Raw genomic sequence first — 16,781 nt, 5'->3', positions numbered from 1 at the left:
TGTCTGTTGAGGGACCCTTGTATAAAAAGGATGAAGGAGAACGACCTGTACTGGGTGGCCACACTACTAGACCCCCGGTATAAGCAGAAAGTGGCGGAAATGTTACCAACTTACCGAAAGTCAGAAAGGATGCAGCAGTTCAAAACAAAACTAAAAAATATGCTTTACACAGCCTATAAGGGGGATGTCACAGCACAACGGGAATCTAACAGGGAAAGAGGTGAAAGTAATCCTCCTCCTACCACGACCACGGCGGCAAGGACAGGATGCTTTACAAATGTGTTCTTGATGGAGGACATGCAGAGCTTTTTCAGTCCTACACATCGCCACAGCCCTTCGGGATCCAGCCTTAGAGAACGACTCGACCGACAGGTAGCAGACTACCTCGCCTTAACTGCAGATATTGACACTCTGAGGAGCGATGAACCCCTTGACTACTGGGTGTGCAGGCTTGACCTGTGGCCTGAGCTATCCCAGTTTGCGATAGAACTTCTGGCCTGCCCCGCTTCAAATGTCCTGTCAGAAAGGACCTTCAGTGCAGCAGGAGGCATTGTCACTGACAAAAGAAGTCGCCTCGGTCAAAAAAGTGTTGATTACCTCACCTTCATTAAGATGAATGAGGCATGGATCCCGAAGGGACTGACAGTGGGGGATACGTTTGACTAACAAAGGGCCTGATGACATGCCTTGGCCTCAAAATGGTCCCCACGCTGCTGTATTTAATATCTGCATATCGGATGACTTTCGTGAATTCTCCGCCACCAACTAGGGTTCAAGCCGCAATGTTTTAGTCACCTTTCTGCCTTGAAAACATCAATTTTTCCGGCCGCTGCTACAACAGCGGCTGCAACAATAACATTATTTTTCAGGCATGTGTACATGCCTAATTTTTCTGGCCTCTGGTGCTGCACTGTGGCTGCAAAAACAAAACAAAGAAAAAAGGCACATACAAGTGTCAATTCCCCTTCATGATCGTTACCTTGTTGTGGTGAAGGGGCTTGCATATCACAATGAAGTGATCATCACCTCTATGAGTGTGTTGGCAATGTTGCCACACCCCAGATGATAAGGCCGTTGCTTCATTATGATCAGACCAAAAGCGATCGGCTGGATAATTTTTCATAGAAAAAACATACATTTTTTTATATTTTTTTTAAAAGTTGTATGGGTGGGTTTTTAATATATAAAATAAAAAAAATCATAATAAAGTCTCTTAATAGTTTATTAGAAATAATGCAGACAATTAAAAAAATCCCCATCAATTCCAATACAAAGCAAGTACAAAGCTCAGAACTAAATTATTCCAGGATGTCGTAATGGTTCGTTAATTCGACAATGGTTAATCAATTCGACACACGTCCCCGGATAGGGGACGTAACAGGGATTAAACTGATAGAAATAGTACTAGTTAAGACACCACTCATATAGGGTGTCACAGCACATTGCTCCGTGCACGCACAGTGCCCCAACTTGGGACTGAGTAAGAGGACCGACCAAGCTGCTTTTTCCATCTCCCGGTTCCTAAAATCATTTCATTTTGGTGTATCAGAGTTTGGTCTGTCACTGTGAAGGCAGTCGAAGGTACCCTGGCCTAAATTTTTTTTCACAGAAGGCAATCCCACCCTGATATGGGACGTAACAGGGATTAAACTGATGAGAATAGTACTACAGAAAATACCACTCATATCCGGTGGGGCAGTAAATTGCATGGTGCAGACACAGTGACCGTGGCGTGGATTCAAACAAAGGGGAGGGAGCCAGCATTTTTGTTAACCATCTCCCCGTTCGAAAAATCTATTTAATAATTTGACCCCAGATTGGGGACGTAACAGGGGTTAAACTGATGAGAATAGTACTACAGAAAATACCACTCATATCCGGTGGGGCAGTAAATTGCACGGTGCAGACGCAGTGACCGTGGCGTGGATTCAAACAAAGGGGAGGGAGCCAGCATTTTTTTAACCATCTCCCCGTTCGAAAAATCTATTTAATAATTTGACCCCAGATTGGGGACGTAACAGGGATTAAACTGATGAGAATAGTACTACAGAAAATACCACTCATATCCGTAGGGGCAGTAAATTGCACGGTGCAGACGCAGTGACCGTGGCGTGGATTCAAACAAAGGGGAGGGAGCCAGCATTTTTTTAACCATCTCCCCGTTCGAAAAATCTATTTAATAATTTGACCCCAGATTGGGGACTTAACAGGGATTAAACTGATGAGAATAGTACTACAGAAAATACCACTCATATCCGGTGGGGCAGTAAATTGAACGGTGCAGACGCAGTGACCGTGGCGTGGATTCAAACAAAGGGGAGGGAGCCAGCATTTTTTTAACCATCTCCCTGTTCGGAAAATCTATTTAATAATTTGACCCCAGATTGGGGACGTAACAGGGATTAAACTGATGAGAATAGTACTACAGAAAATACCACTCATATCCGGTGGGGCAGTAAATTGCACGGTGCAGACGCGGTGACCGTGGCGTGGATTCAAACAAAGGGGAGGGAGCCAGCATTTTTTTAACCATCTCCCCGTTCGAAAAATCTATTTAATAATTTGACCCCAGATTGGGGACGTAACAGGGATTAAACTGATGAGAATAGTACTACAGAAAATACCACTCATATCCGGTGGGGCAGTAAATTGCACGGTGCAGACGCAGTGACCGTGGCGTGGATTCAAACAAAGGGGAGGGAGCCAGCATTTTTTTAACCATCTCCCTGTTCGGAAAATCTATTTAATAATTTGACCCCAGATTGGCGACGTAACAGGGATTAAACTGATGAGAATAGTACTACAGAAAATACCACTCATATCCGGTGGGGCAGTAAATTGCATGGTACAGACGCAGTGACCGTGGCGTGGATTCAAACAAAGGGGAGGGAGCCAGCATTTTTTTAACCATCTCCCCGTTCGAAAAATCTATTTAATAATTTGACCCCAGATTGGGGACGTAACAGGGATTAAACTGATGAGAATAGTACTACAGAAAATACTACTCATATCCGGTGGGGGAGTAAATTGCACGGTGCAGACGCAGTGACCGTGGCGTGGATTCAAACAAAGGGGAGGGAGCCAGCATTTTTTTAACCATCTCCCCGTTCAAAAAATCTATTTAATAATTTGACCCCAGATTGGGGACTTAACAGGGATTAAACTGATGAGAATAGTACTACAGAAAATACCACTCATATCCGGTGGGGCAGTAAATTGAACGGTGCAGACGCAGTGACCGTGGCGTGGATTCAAACAAAGGGGAGGGAGCCAGCATTTTTTTAACCATCTCCCTGTTCGAAAAATCTATTTAATAATTTGACCCCAGATTGGGGACGTAACAGGGATTAAACTGATGAGAATAGTACTACAGAAAATACCACTCATATCCGGTGGGGCAGTAAATTGCACGGTGCAGACGCAGTGACCGTGGCGTGGATTCAAACAAAGGGGAGGGAGCCAGCATTTTTTTAACCATCTCCCTGTTCGAAAAATCTATTTAATAATTTGACCCCAGATTGGGGACGTAACAGGGATTAAACTGATGAGAATAGTACTACAGAAAATACCACTCATATCCGGAGGTGCAGTAAATTGCACGGTGCAGACGCAGTGACCGCGGCGTGGATTCAAACAAAGGGGAGGGAGCCAGCATTTTTTTAACCCTCTCCCCGTTCGAAAAATCTATTTAATAATTTGACCCCAGATTGGGGACGTAACAGGGATTAAACTGATGAGAATAGTACTACAGAAAATACCACTCATATCCGTAGGGGCAGTAAATTGCACGGTGCAGACGCAGTGACCGTGGCGTGGATTCAAACAAAGGGGAGGGAGCCAGCATTTTTTTAACCATCTCCCTGTTCGGAAAATCTATTAATAATTTGACCCCAGATTGGGGACGTAACAGGGATTAAACTGATGAGAATAGTACTACAGAAAATACCACTCATATCCGGTGGGGCAGTAAATTGCACGGTGCAGACGCAGTGACCGTGGCGTGGATTCAAACAAAGGGGAGGGAGCCAGCATTTTTTTAACCATCTCCCGGTTCAAAAAATCTATTTAATAATTTGACCCCAGATTGGGGACGTAACAGGGATTAAACTGATGAGAATAGTACTACAGAAAATACTACTCATATCCGGTGGGGGAGTAAATTGCACGGTGCAGACGCAGTGACCGTGGCGTGGATTCAAACAAAGGGGAGGGAGCCAGCATTTTTTTAACCATCTCCCCGTTCGAAAAATCTATTTAATAATTTGACCCCAGATTGGGGATTTAACAGGGATTAAACTGATGAGAATAGTACTACAGAAAATACCACTCATATCCGGTGGGGCAGTAAATTGAACGGTGCAGATGCAGTGACCGTGGCGTGGATTCAAACAAAGGGGAGGGAGCCAGCATTTTTTTAACCATCTCCCTGTTCGAAAAATCTATTTAATAATTTGACCCCAGATTGGGGACGTAACAGGGATTAAACTGATGAGAATAGTACTACAGAAAATACCACTCATATCCGGTGGGGCAGTAAATTGCACGGTGCAGACGCAGTGACCGTGGCGTGGATTCAAACAAAGGGGAGGGAGCCAGCATTTTTTTAACCATCTCCCTGTTCGAAAAATCTATTTAATAATTTGACCCCAGATTGGGGACGTAACAGGGATTAAACTGATGAGAATAGTACTACAGAAAATACCACTCATATCCGGAGGTGCAGTAAATTGCACGGTGCAGACGCAGTGACCGTGGCGTGGATTCAAACAAAGGGGAGGGAGCCAGCATTTTTTTAACCCTCTCCCCGTTCGAAAAATCTATTTAATAATTTGACCCCAGATTGGGGACGTAACAGGGATTAAACTGATGAGAATAGTACTACAGAAAATACCACTCATATCCGGTGGGGCAGTAAATTGCACGGTGCAGACGCAGTGACCGTGGCGTGGATTCAAACAAAGGGGAGGGAGCCAGCATTTTTTTAACCATCTCCCTGTTCGGAAAATCTATTAATAATTTGACCCCAGATTGGGGACGTAACAGGGATTAAACTGATGAGAATAGTACTACAGAAAATACCACTCATATCCGGTGGGGCAGTAAATTGCACGGTGCAGACGCAGTGACCGTGGCGTGGATTCAAACAAAGGGGAGGGAGCCAGCATTTTTTTAACCATCTCCCGGTTCAAAAAATCTATTTAATAATTTGACCCCAGATTGGGGACGTAACAGGGATTAAACTGATGAGAATAGTACTACAGAAAATACTACTCATATCCGGTGGGGGAGTAAATTGCACGGTGCAGACGCAGTGACCGTGGCGTGGATTCAAACAAAGGGGAGGGAGCCAGCATTTTTTTAACCATCTCCCCGTTCGAAAAATCTATTTAATAATTTGACCCCAGATTGGGGATTTAACAGGGATTAAACTGATGAGAATAGTACTACAGAAAATACCACTCATATCCGGTGGGGCAGTAAATTGAACGGTGCAGATGCAGTGACCGTGGCGTGGATTCAAACAAAGGGGAGGGAGCCAGCATTTTTTTAACCATCTCCCTGTTCGAAAAATCTATTTAATAATTTGACCCCAGATTGGGGACGTAACAGGGATTAAACTGATGAGAATAGTACTACAGAAAATACCACTCATATCCGGTGGGGCAGTAAATTGCACGGTGCAGACGCAGTGACCGTGGCGTGGATTCAAACAAAGGGGAGGGAGCCAGCATTTTTTTAACCATCTCCCCGTTCGAAAAATCTATTTAATAATTTGACCCCAGATTGGGGACGTAACAGGGATTAAACTGATGAGAATAGTACTACAGAAAATACCACTCATATCCGGTGGGGCAGTAAATTGCATGGTACAGACGCAGTGACCGTGGCGTGGATTCAAACAAAGGGGAGGGAGCCAGCATTTTTTTAACCATCTCCCCGTTCGAAAAATCTATTTAATAATTTGACCCCAGATTGGGGACGTAACAGGGATTAAACTGATGAGAATAGTACTACAGAAAATACTACTCATATCCGGTGGGGGAGTAAATTGCACGGTGCAGACGCAGTGACCGTGGCGTGGATTCAAACAAAGGGGAGGGAGCCAGCATTTTTTTAACCATCTCCCCGTTCGAAAAATCTATTTAATAATTTGACCCCAGATTGGGGACTTAACAGGGATTAAACTTATGAGAATAGTACTACAGAAAATACCACTCATATCCGGTGGGGCAGTAAATTGAACGGTGCAGACGCAGTGACCGTGGCGTGGATTCAAACAAAGGGGAGGGAGACAGCATTTTTTTAACCATCTCCCTGTTCGAAAAATCTATTTAATAATTTGACCCCAGATTGGGGACGTAACAGGGATTAAACTGATGAGAATAGTACTACAGAAAATACCACTCATATCCGGTGGGGCAGTAAATTGCATGGTGCAGACGCAGTGACCGTGGCGTGGATTCAAACAAAGGGGAGGGAGCCAGCATTTTTTTAACCATCTCCCCGTTCGAAAAATCTATTTAATAATTTGACCCCAGATTGGGGACGTAACAGGGATTAAACTGATGAGAATAGTACTACAGAAAATACCACTCATATCCGGTGGGGCAGTAAATTGCACGGTGCAGACGCAGTGACCGTGGCGTGGATTCAAACAAAGGGGAGGGAGCCAGCATTTTTTTAACCATCTCCCCGTTCGAAAAATCTATTTAATAATTTGACCCCAGATTGGGGACGTAACAGGGATTAAACTGATGAGAATAGTACTACAGAAAATACCACTCATATCCGGTGGGGCAGTAAATTGCACGGTGCAGACGCAGTGACCGTGGCGTGGATTCAAACAAAGGGGAGGGAGCCAGCATTTTTTTAACCATCTCCCTGTTCGGAAAATCTATTTAATAATTTGACCCCAGATTGGGGACGTAACAGGGATTAAACTGATGAGAATAGTACTACAGAAAATACCACTCATATCCGGTGGGGCAGTAAATTGCACGGTGCAGACGCAGTGACCGTGGCGTGGATTCAAACAAAGGGGAGGGAGCCAGCATTTTTTTTAACCATCTCCACGTTCGAAAAATCTATTTAATAATTTGACCCCAGATTGGGGACGTAACAGGGATTAAACTGATGAGAATAGTACTACAGAAAATACTACTCATATCCGGTGGGGGAGTAAATTGCACGGTGCAGACGCAGTGACTGTGGCGTGGATTCAAACAAAGGGGAGGGAGCCAGCATTTTTTTAACCATCTCCCCGTTCGAAAAATCAATTCAATTCACCTTTCGGGGACCCTTGGTGTTGTATGTCGATGGGTGGAGGAAGAAACCTTCAATGACATCAACGGGACATGGCTAGCTTGGTATCCAACCTTGAACAAATGGGGAGTTTGCGGTTGGGCAAATGGACTGTTTGCGGTTGTTTGCGGTGCATTAAAAGGGGAGTTTGGTCTGTCAATGTCTGTGAAGCGGGCGTAACCCTTACACTACCTGATCGATACAACATCATACCTGATCGTATACACACACTGGATGTTTTAAACCACATTGTTAAAAAAAAAATTGGATTGTTAGGTGATTTATGCCCTTTATGGATTAAAATCCAACTCTGCGTCAACTATGTAATTTTCCATGGGAGTTTTGCCATGGATCCCCCTCCGGCATGCCACAGTCCAGGTGTTAGTCCCCTTGAAACAACTTTTCCATCACTACTGTGGCTAGAAAGAGTCACTGTGGGTTTTAAAATTCGCCTGCCTATTGAAGTCTATGGCGGTTCGCCCGTTAGCGAACATTTGCAGAAATTCGTGTTTGGCGTTCGCGAACGGAAAATTTTATGTTCGCGACATCACTAGTGATATACTGGTGATAGATGATAGGTGATATAGATAAACAGCTGATAGGTGATATAGAGACAGGTGATAGGTGATATAGAGACAGGTGATATAGACAGATGATAGTCGATATAGATAGGCAGATGATAGCTGAGATATATAGATTTAGATAGATAGATATTAGATTCGGTGGGTAGACAGATAGATAGGAGATAGTTAGATAGGTTTAGATAGATAGATATTAGATTAGGTAGATAAACATATTGTCACATGACAGGTGGCAGGAGATCGGTGAGACTGGCAACACGTGGTTTGATCTGACAGGTTTTCCCTGTGGATCAATAGGCGTCTGTGTTGTTTCTGGTATCGCCACACCCCTTGCCTCAGGTGTTGCTAATTTTTTTTTTAAGTTGTATGGGTGGGTTTTTAATACATAAAATAAAAAAATCTGAATAAAGTCTCTTAATAGTTTATTAGAAATAATGCAGACAATTAAAAAAATCCCCATCAATTCCAATACAAAGTAAGTACAAAGCTCAGAACTAAATTATTTCAGGATGTCGTAATGGTTTGTTAATTCGACAATGGTTAATCAATTCGACACCCGTCCCCGGATAGGGGACGTAACAGGGATTAAACTGATAGGAATAGTACTAGTTAAGACACCACTCATAGTTGCTTTTCCCACTATGCTGTGTGGTTTATAGCTTCTGTTTGGATCTTTGGATTGCTGGTGTGTGGATCTCGATGGAGTTCCTGGTGCTTCCATAGCTTCTTTGAAGTTAAGTCTTTCCTTTCCCTTCTTGTATTTTGATGGGTTCTGTGTGTTGCTTTTCCCTATTGTTTGTATTAGGCCTGAAGGAGAGTCCTGTTCGTCCTTCCATTTGGAGGAACAGGTAGTCTCATCCCTGCCATTAGTACCAGGGTCCTATAGGGCTAGATTGAACTCTAGCTATTCCTGTGTATGAACACACCACCTCTGGGGTCTGTTCATGCTGGTAGTCAGTCAGGATCTTAGCTAGGGTTTTACTAGGAGGTGTCCTTTTTCCTTCCCTAGTTCTCAAGCCTGATTCCCTGCCCCCCCTTCCCTCTTATGCTCGGTGTGGTGTTTCCCTCCCACACCGAAGCGTGACATTATAAACCGCCAAAACCCTAATTTTTTGTTTGTGTGTAGCAATGGATCCTATTGCTGCACTGGCAGGTCAGCTGCAAGGGCTATCTTAGCTAGGTAGCTGACCTCCGCACGACCGTCTCGCAGATGCAGAGACCACAGGCTGCTGGTCCTAGTGGTGGTGGTTACCAGGCCTGTCTTGAACCTAAAGTTGCCCTCCTGGACAGATTCTCTGGGGGACGTGATCATTTCATTTTGTTTAGGGAGGCGTGCAAACTGTATTTTAGGCTACGTTCACACCCATCTGGGGGATGAGAAACAGCAAGTTGGTGTGGTTATTTCCTTGATTAAGGGGAATGCGCAGTCATGGGCTTTTTCCCTGCTGACCGGATCGCAGTCTCTCCAGTCGGTAGATGGATTTTTTGAAGCTTTGGGTCTTATCTATGATGATCTGGACCTCTCTAGCTAAAACCAAGCTGCGCAGCCTTCGTCAGGGTGATCATTGCGCTGAGATTTATTGCTCTGAGTTTAGGAGGTGGGCAATACTTCTGTATTGGAATGCATTGGCTGTATGAGTAATACTGTGTGTATTACTCATACAGCTTCCGGCCTGTGAGATCCAGGGGGCTTGATCTCACAGGCTCTTCACCGGAAGGAAGCGCGATGCCCTCCTTAGACATCGCGCTGCCTTCCATGCCATCGGGTCCCCCCTACAGCCGCATGGGGACCCGATGGCACCGACGCCGCAACCGCAGGTAAAAGCCGCAAACCGCAAATCTGAATTGACCTGCGGTTTGCGGTGATCGCCGATACGGGGGGGTCACATGACCCCCACCCCCCGGCGTTGTGACAGGACGCCCGCTGAATGATTTCAGCGGGCACCCTGTTCCTATTTACCCCTGCCGCGCCGCAATGTCTGTTTAAAGTTAGGACGTACCGGTACGCCCTGAGTCTTTAAGGACTCAGGAAATAGGGCGTACCGGTACGCCCTAAGTCCCTAAGGGGTTAAAAACATACTTGGAAAACATTACATACAGTGCTACAGAACATACAGGGTAATACAGCGCCACATACCTCTTACATCCAGTGTCTTCTCTGATGTACAGTACAGACCAAAAGTTTGGACACACCTTCTCATTCAAAGAGTTTTCTTTATTTTCATGACTATGAAAATTGTAGATTCACACTGAAGGCATCAAAAACTATGAATTAACACATGTGGAATTATATACATAACAAACAAGTGTGAAACAACTGAAAATATGTCATATTCTAGGTTCTTCAAAGTAGCCACCTTTTGCTTTGATTACTGCTTTGCACACTCTTGGCATCCTCTTGATGAGCTTCAAGAGGTAGTCCCCTGAAATGGTTTTCACTTCATAGGTGTGCCCTGTCAGGTTTAATAAGTGGGATTTCTTGCCTTATAAATGGGGTTGGGACCATCAGTGGCGTTGAGGAGAAGTCAGGTGGATACACAGCTGATAGTCCTACTGAATAGACTGTTAGAATTTGTATTATGGCAAGAAAAAAGCAGCTAAGTAAAGAAAAACGAGTGGCCATCATTACTTTAAGAAATGAAGGTCAGTCAGTCAGCTGAAAAATTGGGAAAACTTTGAAAGTAAGGGCTATTTGACCATGAAGGAGAGTGATGGGGTGCTGCGCCAGATGACCTGGCCTCCACAGTCACCGGACCTGAACCCAAACGAGATGGTTTGGGGTGAGCTGGACCGTAGAGTGAAGGCAAAAGGGCCAACAAGTGCTAAGCATCCTTCAAGACTGTTGGAAGACCATTTCAGGGGACTACCTCTTGAAGCTCATAAAGAGAATGCCAAGAGTGTGCAAAGCAGTAATCAAAGCAAAAGGTGGCTACTTTGAAGAACCTAGAATATGACATATTTTCTGTTGTTTCACACTTGTTTGTTATGTATATAATTCCACATGTGTTAATTCATAGTTTTGATGCCTTCATAGTCATGAAAATAAAGAAAACTCTTTGAATGAGAAGGTGTGTCCAAACTTTTGGTCTGTACTGTAGATATTTTCTTTCCTCTTCTTCTCCTGTTAGACGAGACCACCATGGTGAATTATTTCAGCTGCGCCTCGTCTCTGCAGAGTTTAATAAACAGACATCTTATTTTCTTACTTTTCCATCCTCCTCCCACCTTCTCAACACTTCATCCTGCCACCCCCAATACTGTGTCCACTGTGCTGCCCAATACTTTCCTGCAGATACAGTCCCCCTGAAAATACTGGTACCACACAGATAGTGTGTCAGTACATAAACAACCCTTTATTTTGTGCAAAAAAATCCCCCCTTCCTTTCAGATCAGACCCCCATATAAAACCCTAAATGAGATCCCCCATCTCAGACCAAACCCTCTTTAGATCTCTATGTCAGACCCCATATAAGACCCCAGTTTTAAACCTCAGATCAGACCCCCATTAGACCTCCATGTAAGACCCGACCCAATATCAGACCTCAGATAAGACCCCCATTAGACCTCCAGACCCCCATATAAGACCCCCATTAGACCTCCAGACCCCCATATAAGACCCCATTAGACCTCCAGACCCCCATTAGACCTCCTGACGCCCATTAGACCTCCAGATCCCCCAGTCAGACCTCCAGACCCCCAATCAGACCTCCAGACCCCCCAGTCGGAACTCCAGATCCCCCAGTCGGACCTCCAGATCCCCCCAGTCGGACCTCCAGACCCCCCATAGACCACTCCAGACCCCCATTAGACCTCTCCAGACCCCAATTAGACCTCCATATCAGACTGTAATACTTACCTCTCCTGCCGCCACTCTCCCTGTCCTGGCTGTCTTCTCTTCTCAGATCCGGCGCTGCAGTCACCTGACCTCCTGCAGCGTCAGGTCAGAGTGCACTCAGGACAGAGCAGCGAGGACCCTGAGAAGAGCAAGCAGGAGGAGGGGTAAGTACTGTACAGCGCTCACAGCGCTTCTCTCCCCCTAATCCTGCAGACTAGTGAGCGCATCCAGTATGGAAGCGCTCACTACTAGTATTCCCTTTTTAAGATGCACTGCATCTTATAAAGGGAAAAGCAATGAGCGCTTCCATCTGTATTGATGAAAGCGCTCATTGCTTCTGGAACCCCCCTGAGAGCCGGAACCCAGGGTGGACCGCCCCACCCCCCCCCCCCCCCCCAGGCATGCCGCTGACTGGTGGTTCTGGGTTTACCATGGTTAAGCAAGCACAATCCAACTATCGATTGGCAAGCTAGACAGATTCTGAATTGGGGTGATTATTGCATTGACAATTGCCTGAATACATCCTTTTCTGTTTTTTTTTTCCCCCATTCAATTTTTATTGAGGTTTTCAGTATAACATATTATTTTCAAAAACAAATGATACAAGCTTATAATAAAGGTGTGCTATAGGAATGTATAGTGCTCAAAGATAGTAAGCCGCGCAACGGCGCGGACAATGATATTTAAGACTGCATGAAGCATAACAACTGGCAAAATAACTAGAAAATAAGAAGAGACATACAAAAGACAATATGGGGAAGGGAGGGGGAGAGAAGAGGGGGTAGGGAAATAAGTATAGACAGTCACATCTGTATGTTTCGGAACATCTCCGAGGCACGAAATGCGTCCCATGAGCCCCAAGTCTTCAGGAATCGTGAAGAGTCTAGAGATGTTACACTAATTAGGTCCTCCATTCTCTGGTATAGTGAGAATTCTTTTAACCATTCCTGTGGTGAAAGAGGGGAGGGGGATTTCCAATGTCGTGGGATAACTGCTTTTGCTGCTTGGATCATGTAGGCAGGAATGTTTAGGTCGAGTACGAATAGTAGGAGAGTTGCAGGAGAGTTTTGTACAGGAGTCCCTGTCACCTCTCTAATGGTTTTGTGCACAAAGTTTCAAAAAATAGTACATTGCCACCAGATATGGATCATAGTTCCCTCTTCTGTGTGACATCTCCAACAGCGATCTGACACTATAGGAAACCATTTATGGAGAAGCGCGGGCACCCTGTACCACCTGGATAGGATTTTATAACTTGTTTTCTATGCCTCAGTAGAGATCAGCGCTTTATGGGACAAGAGAAAACTCTTATTCCATTGAGGTAAAGTGAACTGTGCACCTACAGTATATCTCGCTACCAGGCCTGACAAAAGGTTGGGAGCTGTGAGGAACATTGGTTTAGTAGTAGTTTATATATAGTTGATATGTTCCTAAATACCGCTGAGGGGGCTGTGCACATCTGTTCAAATACTGTGAGATTTCAAGTTAATGTGTGGATCTTACTCAAAGAAGAGTAGAAGTGCTGTAGTACGCAAAGGAATTACGAGGTAAGGATGGGAAGGTCCCTAACAGTTGAGATAAGAGCTTCAGGGAGGATCCCGAGAGAACATGGCAAAATTGAAATGGGCAAGTTTTCGTGCCCTTGAGGAAGGGATGAGGCGAGTGCCCTGGAGGGATGTGCGGATGGTCAGTTATTGGGACCATGGGGCCCTTGTGATCAATTGGAGAAGTGTTACGGTTTATGGATACTATTATTGCAAAGGTGTAATAGACTGTGAAAGAAAGCTTAGAAGAGGTAGAGCGAGAAGTGCCTATTAGCCACGGGAGTACTGTTAAAGCGCAGGGAGAGGAGTCGTGTGCTATATGTACCCAAGATTTGGAGCTATCAATGAGCATCATGTCCAGGGGCAGGGCATAAGCAGTAGAGTGGTAGTAAAGGTGACAGTCCGGAAGACCAACTTTGCCAACAAGTTCATCTTCAGTATACTAATTCTGCCAAACCATGAGAAATCCCGTCGACGCCAGGCCTCCAGGTCCCTCTGGAAGTGCTGAAGAAGGGGGAGGAAGTTTAGTCAATAGAGTCGCAACAAGTCAGCGGCAATTTTTATACCTAGGTATGTTATCCCGTTTGGTGGCCAGGTAAAGGGGAAGGAAGTTTTAAGAGAAGAAACCAAGGCGGTGGGTATGGAGATGTTTAGGGCCTCAGACTTAGTCATGTTGATTTTGAAGTTGGTCCAGTCACCAAAGAGGGAGATCTCACAGAGCAAAGATGGTAGGGAAATGTGGAGATTGGTTATATAAAGCAGGAGGTCATCCGCAAAAACTGCGCATTTGTATTCGTGACCTCCAAATTCTATTCCGGATATGTCCGGATTGGCGCGTATAGAGGACATAAGATGCTCCATAACCAGGATGTAGAGCAGAGGGGACAAAGGGCAACCCTGTCTCGTCCCATTGTGGATGGAAAAGGAAGAAGAAAGAGTGCAATTGACATACTGAAGATCTTTGACAGAAATCCTGGACCTATACCCATATGAGAAATGGCTGTACGGATAGAGTGCCAGGAGATGCGGTCAAATGCCTTTTCAGCGTCTAGGGACAAGATCACGAGGGGGATATTATTTGTTTTTGCATGATGGATAATGTCCAATGTTTTGAGGGTGTTATCCCAAGCCTCCCGCCCCGGCATGAACCACACCTGGTCGGCGTGGATGATCGAGGGTAAAAGAGACGATTACTCTTACCGGTAATTGGATTTTCCAATAGCCTCCACAACGGCACTCCAGGAGGGTGTCCCCGCCTCCCCAGGACAGGAAACAACGTAGAAGCTCAGACTTAAAAGGCCCCCTCCCCTTACCTGCTTCAGTTAATGATATAGGACTCGGTTAGTTAGTTCAAGAACTGTATTGATATAATGATAACATAACATAACAACTCCCACAATAATTACACAACTTGGGTAGGGAATCCAGTGCCATCGTGGAGGCTATTGGAAAATCCAATTACCGGTAAGAGTAATCGTCTCTTTTCCCCGGCGCCTCCACAACAGCACTCCAGGAGGATTAATAGAGAAACAAATTCTAGGGTGGGACTACTGCAGATAAGACTTTTCTGCCATACAATAAATCATGATTTTGGAGTACATCTAATTTATAATGTTTAAAGAAAGTATTTGGATTCTTCCACGTAGCTGCTCTGCATATTTGCTCTACTGAGGCAGAGGCATTTTCTGCCCATGAAGCCGACACGGCTCTGGTAGAGTGCGCTTTGATCCCTTTAGGGGGGGGGGTCAAGCTTCTCTGCAGGTAACAGAACTCGATGGTGTTTCGGATCCATCTGGATATGGTACTCTTGCTTGCTGCTGATCCCTTATGCTGGCCCTGATACTGAAGGAGGAGATGGTCTGATTTTCTGAATACTCCTGAGACTTCCAGGTAAGTTAGCAGACATCTTCTGACATCCAAATTATGGTATTTTCTCTCTAAGTCAGAGGCTGGATTTTCACAAAAGGATGGAAGCGACACCTCCTGTTGGCGATGGAATTTTGAGGAACATCGGGGTGTGTCTAAGGATAATACGGTCCTCTAACACTGTGAAATAGGGTGCTTTGCAGGAAAAGGCCAGAATCTCGCCTACCCTTCTGGCCGATGTTATTGCCAGTAGAAAGGCGGTCTTTAGGGTCAGAAGCTTAAAGAGGACCTTTCACCAGAATAAAACATCTAAACTAACTATACAGACATGTAGAGCGGCGCCCAGGGATCTCCCTGCACTTACTGTTATACCTGGGCGCCGCTCCGTTCTCCCGGTATAGCCTCCGGTATCTTCATAGTTAGGCTCCACCCAGGGAAACCTGACGGCGTCTCATTCTCCCATGCTGTAGCGCTGGCCAATCGCAGCGCTCAGCTCATAGCCTGAGAGAAAAAAAACAACTCTCAGGCTATGAGCTGATCGCTGCGATTGGCCAGCGCTACAGCATAGGAGAAAGAGACGCCGGCAGGTTCCCCTGGGTGGAGCCTAACTATGAAGATACCGGAGGCTATAACGGGAGAACGGAGCAGCGCCCAGGGATAATAGTAAGTGCAGGGGGATCCCTGGGCGCCGCTCTACATGTCTGTATAGTTAGTTTAGATGTTTTATTCTGGTGAAAGGTCCTCTTTAAGTGGGATCTCCTGCAAGGGCTCAAAGGGTGCTTCCTTTTAAACCTCTAATACTAAATTCAGGTCCCAAGGAGGAATGGTAGAATGAATAAATGGGCATTTTCTGAATGCTCCTTTTATGAATCGCTTTATTAATGGTAAGTCTTCCAGCTTTACTTCAAGAAAGCTACTTAATGCTGAGACTTGCACCTTTATGGTGTTAGGTCTGAGACCTTTGTCAAGGCCTGCCTGCAAGAAATCCAGTATGAGTGGAATATTAGCTTCTTGACTGTGGTATAGTCTGTCTCCTGCAAACTCCAAGAATGTTTTCCATGTTCTTCTGTAGATCCGTGAGGTAGAGTCCTTTTTACTACAAAGTAGGGTGGATATTACGGACTCTGATAGGCCTCTTTGTTGTAAGTGGACCCGTTCACTTTCCACGCTGTTAAATGAAGTCTTGCTACATCTGGATGGAGCACTGGACCCTGGCGTAGTAGTCCCGGATACGACGGGAGAGACCAGAATTGACCTGCCGACAGATTGTACAGGAGGGGAAACCAGGACCTTTTTGGCCAGAATGGAGCAATCAATATTAATTGTGCCTCTTCTTCTATTACCTTTACTAGTACCTTCGGAATTATACTGTAAGAGGGAAAGGCATACAGGAGGTCTTTCGGCCATGGACAGGACAGAGCGTCCACCATTAGTGGGTGATCCCTGGTGGAGAGGGAACCGAATAACTCGAGTTGTTTGTTCTTTTGATTTGCAAAGAGATCCACTTTTGGTAACCCCCATCTGAGAGATATTTGCTTGAACATGTTGGGATCTAATGACCATTCTCCCACTCTTAGAACCTCTCTGCTGAGATAATCCGCTATTCTGTTTTCCTCGCCTTTCAGATGGACCGCTACCAGGGACTTTACAGTC

Source organism: Bufo bufo, chromosome 4 (genome assembly GCF_905171765.1).
Source record: "Bufo bufo chromosome 4, aBufBuf1.1, whole genome shotgun sequence".
NCBI lineage: Eukaryota > Metazoa > Chordata > Amphibia > Anura > Bufonidae > Bufo > Bufo bufo.
The sequence above is the reverse complement of the archived record's forward strand: the minus strand, read 5'-3'. Positions refer to the sequence as shown.